Below are 9,950 nucleotides of genomic sequence, written 5' to 3' on the forward strand. Positions count from 1 at the left end.
CTATTTGAAAAAAAATTGGGGATCCATAACATACTTCATATTTCATACTTCAAATGAAAAAATGAGCCAAAAATGCACTAGGAAAAAACCCCAAGTTAATTTATTCATAGTCTTGTTGTGGGGGGAAACTTTTAAAATACACTCATCATCCAGATGAGTGCACTCATCATGCAGATGCAGAAAACATCAACAAAATTGACTATGTTAATAAAAAGAAGTTTTATGGAAAAAGCACTATAAGCAAAATCAAAAGACAAGTGACAAACTGGGAGAAATATAGCTGCAACATATACCACAGATAAAGAGCTAACTTTCCCTATTTACAAAGCACTCAGAAGTCGAGAAAAGCAAAGATTCAGAAACACCAAAAATATAAGCACCTTTAAACATATGAACTTTTTTCTGACAAGAGAAATGCAAATCAAATCTACAGTGAGAAAGTTCTTTCAACTTTACTGTATGCTTGAAAAAGTTCATAATAAATCATTGCAAAAAGCTACATGAAGATATCATTTCCTACTAACAGATTGACGAGCGTTCAAAAGCTTGAATCATACTTTTCTGTGATCAATTGAGTGAAATTTGTATCTGAGCTGGGGGTATTAGATGATATATTATTGTATGAAAGTTAAATTTCTTGGGTGTGATTATGGTGCTGTGGTTTTGTAGGAGTGTGTATGTGTGTGTCCTGAGGAAAAACATACTGTAGTATTTATGGGTAAAATATGAGGCCTGAAAACGTACTTTCAAATACTTCAGCTCAACGGAAGTGGTATGTATTTTTATTATAGACCAGTTCTATATCAGGGACATTTGGCAATGTTTGGAGACAGTTTTGTGTCACTACTTGGGAAGGGGTACTCTAGGCATTTAATGAGTAGAGGCCAGGGATGCTGTTAAACATCCTACAAAGTACAGGACAGCCCCCTAAAGAACCCATAATGTCAATAGTGCCAAGGTTTTGAAACCTGGTATAGATAAAGCAGATGTGGCTAAAGTTAACGACTGGATAATCTAGGTGATTGTACCATTATCTTATTCTTTCAACTCTCTGTATGTTTGAATTTTTTCAACAAAACATTTAGGGAAAAGGTAAATTTAATAAATATATAATAAAAGAAGTCTAAGAGAGAAAAAAGCTGAACTGATTAAAACAATAGGCCACACAAGGAAAAACAATGGTAAAAATTCTTTTATTATTATTATTCTTATGAGAATAAAGAAAAGACAGAAAATTCTGCCTAATCTACTTATTGGCAACAAAAACCACAAGACACCACATTAAGTTAAGACATTTTCAAATGTGATTTTTAGAAAACTTCTTTTATGAGTTTATGTAAATATTTTCTCCCAGGCTTTCACTGATGATCAAATAGATAATTTTGTCCCATTAAAACTAAATCAAAACAAGCAGATTGGGAAACCAGCAGTCGGTTTCTTCTCTACATGGCTCAGAAGACCCATAGCTGAAGAACAGGCCTTAGAAAATGGATATTAAAAAAATTTTCCTTGACAAGTTAATGTTTACGGTAACAGCATAATTGGTGTGGTTTGCAAACCTCTAGTTTCTATCTTATTTTATCATCCATTCTGCCCTGACTGTCAGGGACTAGGGAGGTGTTGGAAAATGCGAAATGGGTTTATTAAAAAAGTGGGTTTATTTACAGTAGGGCTGAATACAAAAATGCTGAGCTTTAATCAGACCTGACTTGCATCCTTCATTTGTACTATGACCTTCTTTGGTCTCATTTCAGTCTCTGCTGTTCTTAATCTTTCTTCCTTTTCCCGAATTGTTTTATTGTGTAGAGTAATAGTAGAATGAGCTGATTTTTTGGTAACACTTCGCACTGTACTTTCCATTCCCAGTCAGTCTTATTTCTCTGCTGTTCTCCACCTGTGAAGGCAGGCCTCCAGAGCTTTGTGGGGAGAGTGGATTTGGCTAAGAACAAAGGAGTCAGAGCTGCTTTGAATTTCAAAAGACTAAAAGAAGAAAAAAAAAAAAAAAGCACAGAGGAAACAAAGGTATTCATAGTCAGGCTTTCAATGCAAAGACCCAGGCAATTGAGAAGGGTCTTCTGAATTCCAAAAGATTCACTTTAAATAAATCTAGAACAGTGTTTACTAAATGAAATACCATAAAATAGGAAGGATGCAAGATACAACTGAAGTTCAGCATTGCCACTCAAAAAGCGATTGAGATGTTTGCCAGTTGGTAGAAAGAAGAAAATCAGAGAAGACTAAAGGATGTCTATATGGGGTGCCTCTGAGAGTCCTTCTCCTACATTCCCTGAGAGTGGAGCCCCCAACCCCAGACATGTTTGAGGGGTTTCATGGCAGAACATTCTATATTCCTCCAAAAACCTGGGAGAATGCCTACGTCCTGTAACAGCATGAGGCAGCAGCAGGGGAGTGGAAAGGGGCACGCTGAGGGTGCCTAGGCAGAGTGGGCCTGAGAAGAGGCTGGGTTACCTTACAGGGTCATGGCTTCATCAGCAACCGTTTTGTGTTCATTGAGGGGTGTGGAGTTGGGAGGGGGTATGGGACACACTGTGAGACCTAACCTTGCCTATTAAGCGTTCTCCAGTCATTGCCAGGTTAACTCAGGCTCAGCACCTTACTCCGTCTTTCAGGGTTAGGGTTGCAAGGGAAAAAACAGATGCCTAGTTAAATTTGGATTTCAGATAAAAAAATGAACAATTTATGTTTTAGTGTAAGTATATCCTGTTCAAATTTAGGGGCTTCCCTGGTGGCGCAGTGGTTGAGAATCTGCCTGCTAATGCAGGGGACACGGGTTCGAGCCCTGGTCTGGGAAGATCCCACATGCCGTGGAGCAACTAGGCCCGTGAGCCACAACTACTGAGCCTGCGCGTCTGGAGCCTGTGCTCCGCAACAAGAGAGGCCGCGATAGTGAGAGGCCTGCGCACCGCGATGAAGAGTGGCCCCCGCTTGCCGCAACTAGAGAAGGCCCTAGCACAGAAACGAAGACCCAACATAGCAATCAATCAATCAATCAATCAATCTTTAAAAAAAAAAAAATTTAACTGGGCACCTTGTGTTTTTATTTGCTAAATCTGGCAATTCTATTTGGAGTTCCTCTTTCCTTTTTCCTTTCTCCTTCCCCTTTCCTGGGATCCAGGCAGAGCAGGAAGCTTGAGTAACAGCGTCAAGGGCAAAGCCTGTGATTGCCCTGCAGCCTACGTGAGGCCTTCACTTCTAACAGCCTCCTGAAAGGCCTCTTTCCCTGTGGCAGTAGCTTTTCCTCACACCGTATCCTTTGTCCCTGTAATGTTCAGTCTCTTCTCTGGGAGCGATCAGGGCTTAGGGCACGGGGGTCCTCCCACTGCTGCCTCTGGCCCACTGCAAATCTTACCGCACTGATGGTGCTGTAAGAACTCTGTGGCATCCTCTATTTGGCTCCTGGTTTCGGTTGTCAATCCCAGGGTTCTGCTTTGGGGTCCTTTTGCCTTGTTTTTCAGCTACTTCTGTAGCCCTCTCATGGAGCATGGGATCCTTTTCAATGGTCTCCTGCATGTCCCACTGAGCTGAGGAAACTTGAGGGTTACTTCTCTCTCTCCATTGCTTCTGGAAGTCCAATTATAAATATACTAAAGTTTTGTATTCTGACTCATAATCTCTAAATCCTTTTTTTAAAAAATAATTTTTCTCTCTGTGCTTTGGCTCAAAACATTTTTCTATTGTTCTATTTCTCAGTTCACAAATGTCTCTTTTCTGCAGTGTTCTAATCTGCCATTAAACCAACATATTGAGTTTTCCTTTCTGCTGTTGTACTTTTCAGTTCTAGAATTTCCATTTAGTGCTTTTTTATTCTAGAATGTTCTGGTAAAATTCTTCATTGTTATCTCTTTTCTTCCATTTACTTGGACTTATTAAACATAGTTATTGTGAAGTCCTTGTTGGCAAACTCCACTAATTCTCTTTGACTTGGGTCCTTTCTCTTGACTTTTCATCATTTAGTTCTGTCTTTTAGTATGCCTGGTAACTTTTTATTGTATGTAGACATTGTATATTATAACCTATAGAGGCTCCAAGTGATGTTATCTTCCTCTAAAGAGGAAGTGTCTTCTGCTAGGCCCAGGGGTTTGCTCATCTTAATCAAATTAGAGATTTAGCTGAACTGAGGCTGGAGACTTTTTTGTGGAGCCCTCCAGGGGTTTAAACTGAGAACCTGGATGCTCACCTGGGCCCCTCTGTCGGGTGGACCCCAACTCTAATTACTGTTTCCTTGGCAGAGTGAGACCGTGTGAAAACTCTGCTCTGTTTCTCAGAGGCTCTCTGCTTAGCTTCTTAGCCTCCAATTCTGCAGAGCTTCAGAATTTGGCAAATGTCTTAAGACTTAGCTCTCCGCCTCTCCCTTCTGGTTGAGCCTTCAAGTCTCCAATTTTGTCTCTTCAGTCCTCTTGAGACCACCCACAGCTCTGCTAGATTCCCTGCCTCCCCTGCCAAGGTCCTCTATCTTAACAAAGGCCAGATTCTCAGTTTTTTTGCATCACACCTGGAATTGCCAAATGTTTTCAGGGAAAAGAAAACTGCAGAATATCAACTTACCTCTCCAGGTCCATCCTTCTCCAGAATCTTGGTCCCTCTAGCTCTGGTTGCTTTGGCAGCTCTCCATTGCCTTTCTGTTGATGTTTTCTGTTTTATGTCTTTTCTACTTATTTGAGGCAGTAGCATTGCTCTTATATATCATGATTATATTTTTTGTGTTTTTTCTATCAATTGCTGACAGAGGTGTGATAAAATGTCCTACTGTGATTAAGGATTCTTCTACTTGTTCTTGTAGTTAATTTTTATTTCTATATTTTCATGCTGTATTATTAAATTCATACAAATAGAAAAGACTTAATCTTCATGGTGAATTGTGTTTTTTATAATTGTATAGTTTTGTAAAAAATACTCCAGTTATATATTTTTCCTTAAAGTTTAATTTGTCTGATATTAGTTAGATACATCAACTTTTTTCTTTTGTCAGTGTTTGCATAGCATATAATTTTCCATCCTTCTACTTAACACTTTTTTATATCCTTAAGTTTTGATGTGTCTCTTGTAAAATGCATATAGTTGGAAACAGGTCCCCCTAAAACTGAGTTCCTCTGCTGAGTTTATGATTAACCTCTCTATACAAAACTTTACCCCCTTTCTTGTCCCACACCTGTTCCCCTCAAGATTGAGGAGTGCCAAAGAAAAGGGGAATGAAACTGAGCAGGACACTTTGGGGCCCTCCTGGGTACAAAAGCCCCTCTGTGTCCCCTGTTTCTTGTTTGTAGAAAAAAAACTTTAGTCTCCTAGGCCTTCCCTGAGTTCCAAAGAGCAGGCACAGGCAGTTACTAATTAGGGAAGTGAGGGACTGCAGAAACAAAGGAAAAGCAGTTAAACAAGAAAAGCAATGACAATAATTCAGCAATAAAACAGAGTCCTAGTTCCTTCTCAAAGGATATGATAGATATCATAATCTATCAGATATCAGATATCATAATCTATCAGATATTGTAGATATCTAGATATCTACAATATCTGATAGATATGGATATCTTTAAGTTGTTCTTCAGGAGCTAAGTCTCCCCTCCCTCACTCAGGTGGAGGATGGTACTCCAGACTGGTTGGAACCAGAAAGCTGATGATTAAGATTTCTGAAAACCACCCTGTTACCCCACCACAAACGAATCAGAAGAAATTCATGCATCCTGCAACCCTCAACCCCAAATGTTGCCTTTAAAAATGCTTCCCAGAAAGGCATCAGGGAGTTTGGGCCTTTTGAGCATGAGCTGCCTGTACTCCTTGCTTGGCACCTGAAATAAATGCTGTATTTTCTTTCACCACAACCTGGTGTCAGTAAATTGGCTTTGCTGTGCATCAGGCAAGCAGACCCAAGTTCAGTTTGGTAACACAGTTAAAAAAAAAATCCAGTCTAATATCTTTGTCTTTCCATTGCAGATTATATTATTGCCTTATACTTGGCATTCATTGAGATTTGTCCACATATTTACCACTTTTCTTGCTTTCTGTTAGTTCCTGTATTCCAACCAGATTAAATTTGGGAACATATTCTTTTTACCTTTTCAATATATACTTTAGTTCAAGTCCATTCATGAAGAACTCTCCCAGTTTTTGTTTTCCTGAGCATGTCTTTGCTTCACTTTTCTTCTTGAAAAGTATTTCCTCTGGGTACGGAATTCTCAGTTGGTACTTTTCTTCTTTGGAAAGATTTTTGAAGATAACAACCTTTTGTTCTTGTTAAGAAGAAATCATTCAATTATTGTTCATCCAATGTTAGTTTGTCCTTTTTCTTTGACTGCTTTCATTTTTCTCTTTGTCTTTACTTTTCAGCATATTTAGCTTAAGGGGGGGTATATCTTTTATTTAGCATGTTTGCAGACTGTATGGCTTCTTGAATCTGTGACTTAAGGTCTTTCAAAAATTTGGGGAAGTTCTTAGCTGTCATTGCTTCAAAATTGCTTCTACCTCATTCTATCTCTCTTTGTCTTTTGGAACTCTAATTACACATGTATAGAGCTTCTCACTTCATTATAAATGTTTTTCCACTATTCTCTTTTCTGTATTTTTCATCCTTTTTTTCTCTTTGCCTCATTCTGGATATTTTCTTTGTACTTATCTTCAGATTCATTAATACTTTCTCCTCTTTTAGCTGTGCTTAATCTGCTGTTAAATCCATCTATTTCTTTCTTAGCATGTCATTTTACTTTTTAGTTGTATAATTCCCATTTGGCTCTTTTCATTATTTTTATTTCTCTGATGAAATTCTCAACTTGCTTTTTATGTCATTGGTTACCTCAAGCTTTGTTATTTTGGAGACTTCATCTGATAATTCCAACTGTGGGTCTTATCTATTGTGTTTTTCTCTTTGATTTTATTCATTATAATGTCTCCTCGTGTGTGTGTGTGTGTGTGTGTGTGTGTGTACGCACATCGGACACTGATTTTTTAAAATGCTTGTAGAGATAATATAAAGCCTAAAATGTTGATATGTTTCTCCAGGGAGGACTTTTTTTTTTTTGCTTCTGCCAGGTGTCTAGGGCATTATTCTTCTGGGGTCCTCTCATTCCAGTTTCAGAGGTTGAGATGTTTTGAAGGTGCATGGTTTTCCTGTGAGGTACTATGTACTTCCAGGTCACTTCCATTCCTAGGATGCTGTCCTTCTGGGTCCCAAACCACAAGAAGGTAGATTACTAAGGAGAGGGGTTACTGGTTCCCCTTCTCTTAGTGAGTCCTAGATTCTGCTCATTGTCCTCGTAGCCTTGCAGGCTTTCAAAATCTATTTAATCTCTCAGCTGCTCCTGCAGAAATTGGCAAATGCTTCATGGCAAGAGTAACCTGAATTACTGACTTACCTCTTTGGTTCTCTTTCCCCAGAAACTGGTCCAATCTTTCTTTTCTATCTTATTAGCTCTGGGATGCCTTCAAATAGATTAATTTCCCCCCCAGGTTTTTGAGTTGTCCTGAGTAGGATATCTTGTCAGAATTATCTGTTCTGCCATTAGTAGAAATGTAAGTTCTATATATTTAATATTAATTTCCCATAGATTCTCTTTATACTTGTAATGGGAGATGTTTCGTGTTAGTCTTAGTCTGTCATGTTGTCTCAACATAAGAACAAAGTGCTGAATTTATAAAAGACACTATACTCTAGTGGTTAAAGGCTTGGTCTCTGAAATCAAAGAGATTTGTGTTTAAATAGTAGGTTTTCATTTTCTTTTTATATTTATGTTTTAGATTACCTGGCAAAGAACTTGGTGATGATTTCCTATGCTCTTTAAAAGTCTAATTAATTGTGAAGATGAAATTATAAAGTATTTAGCATAGGGTAGCCATGGGGGAATAATCTAGAAACATGTTGTTGAAAAAAGAAATCTTAGCTCCAGGGAAAAAATAACCCTTTAAATAGAGAGATTTGGTGATTATCACCTCAAGCAAATGGTCAGATTACCCTCTCACATTGTAAAGTGATCGGACATTATGTGCTTCTTAATGTAGTACAATAAGAAGTATATTACATCACCTATGTAGTCTAATTGCTGAATGTGTTTTACCTGAATCAGATCATGAAGGGACAATAAGACAAATCAATTCCAGAACATTCTATAAGATAACCAGCCTGAATTCTTAAAAAAAAAAAAAAAAAGTCAATATCCTGAAAAAACAAAATCAAAGGGCAGGGAGATGCTTCTGGTTAAAAGAGATTAAAGGAACATAAAAAATGATATGCATATGTAAACCTTGTCTGGATCTTGAATTGGGGAAAAAAAATCTATAAAAGATATTTTTGGAACCATTGGGTAAATTTAAATAGGGATTGTAAATTAGATGATATTATTGAATTAATATAAAAAAAAAGATGTGCTAATGAAATTGTACTTAGGAGACTGTACTTATTCTTAGGAGATGCATGCTGAAGTATTTAGGAGTGAAGTATCATGTCTTCAACTTATTTTCAAATGTTTCAGCAAAAATAAATAATAAAATAAATGTGGAAACGTTAACAACTGGTATATCTAGGTGAAGGTTACATGTAAGAGTTTTTTGTCATGTATTTTTACTTTTCTGTGGGTTTGAAATCTTTCAAAATAAAAAGTTGAAGGAACAGTCTTGGCTCTATCATTTGAGTTACTTGTTCTCAGATTAGTTTTTAATTTGTTCAAAATAAAAATTTAATGAGCACCTACTATGTATTACTCTTATAGGTGCTGAGGAGTGGGGTTGAACTAGACAGATAAGATCATTCTCTAATTTTCAGTTCCCTCATGCATAAAATGGATATAGAGTTAGAGTACCCCCCACATAAGCACAACGCTTGGGGCAGAGTAGGCATTCAATAAATGTTGGCTATTGTAATTAATCAATTTTGTCCATTGTTGACCTAATTTCATCCATTTGATGGTTTTGTTCTTTCAACTCTACTTTAAATAAAAATGTGTGATCTTCCATCTTATATATTCTTCCCAAGCCATTTCCTAGTGTTACTACTCATCTTATTTTTGTTAATATTATTAGGGCATTGGAAGTTTTGGAGAGAAGGTAAAGTCAAAGCAAAGATGAAATTAAAGTGGTTAGGGGTATATTTTTCAAATTAGGTTTCTATACATGACTGTTCTAAGGTCTAAAGTTTACATTCCCATAGATTTTATTAATGATTATCCGGGTTTAAGATTGGGTTATAAACTAGAAGCAACTAAGGAAAGGTTTCTAAAAACAAACAAACAAAGAAACTAGGTCTTGAGCTGATCAAACATTATACAACATTGGAAATTCTTTAATCCTCTAGCCCCAATAACCTTGCCTCTTCTTACAAACTGTGTATATGTAACATGTTATTTATCTCTGAGTGAAAGCACTCCTTCCTTTCATTCTACTCCACCCACACATGTCCTTAGATGCTAATGGCTTGGTCTGATAAATGTACAATTCATTCTAAGCCCATTCTGTAAATTTGTCATTAAGTTCCAAAACTTTCCTTTCAGTGTAGACTGTGATCATAGTTTATAACTTATTATACACAGAATTTAGTGGTATAATACTAAAACAAAAACCAAACTAAAGAGTATTCATATAACAAAATAATACTTAAGACTGATTGGGGTGACCCAATAATTAAAAATAAGTGAAACTTTTGGGTGAAGTTTATTTGCAAGTGTTTGTTCAAAGAATTTAAAAAAATATTTCAACTTTTCCTATTTTTCTCTTACAGCTTTTGAGAAAACAAGAATAATTCTTCATATATTAGCATTAATATTAAGCATCTCAGATATCTTATGGGTTGTACACTGCATTTCAATACAATCTTATCCACTAACAGTATGTTATTATTTTAATTTTATTATAAATTATTTTTATTTTACATTCTGGGTAGGATTAAAATAAATAATATAGAAATAATTTAACAAATCTTTATGGAATACCTACTATGTTCCAGGTTT

This window comes from Eubalaena glacialis, chromosome 14, assembly GCF_028564815.1.
Source record: "Eubalaena glacialis isolate mEubGla1 chromosome 14, mEubGla1.1.hap2.+ XY, whole genome shotgun sequence".
Lineage (NCBI taxonomy): Eukaryota > Metazoa > Chordata > Mammalia > Artiodactyla > Balaenidae > Eubalaena > Eubalaena glacialis.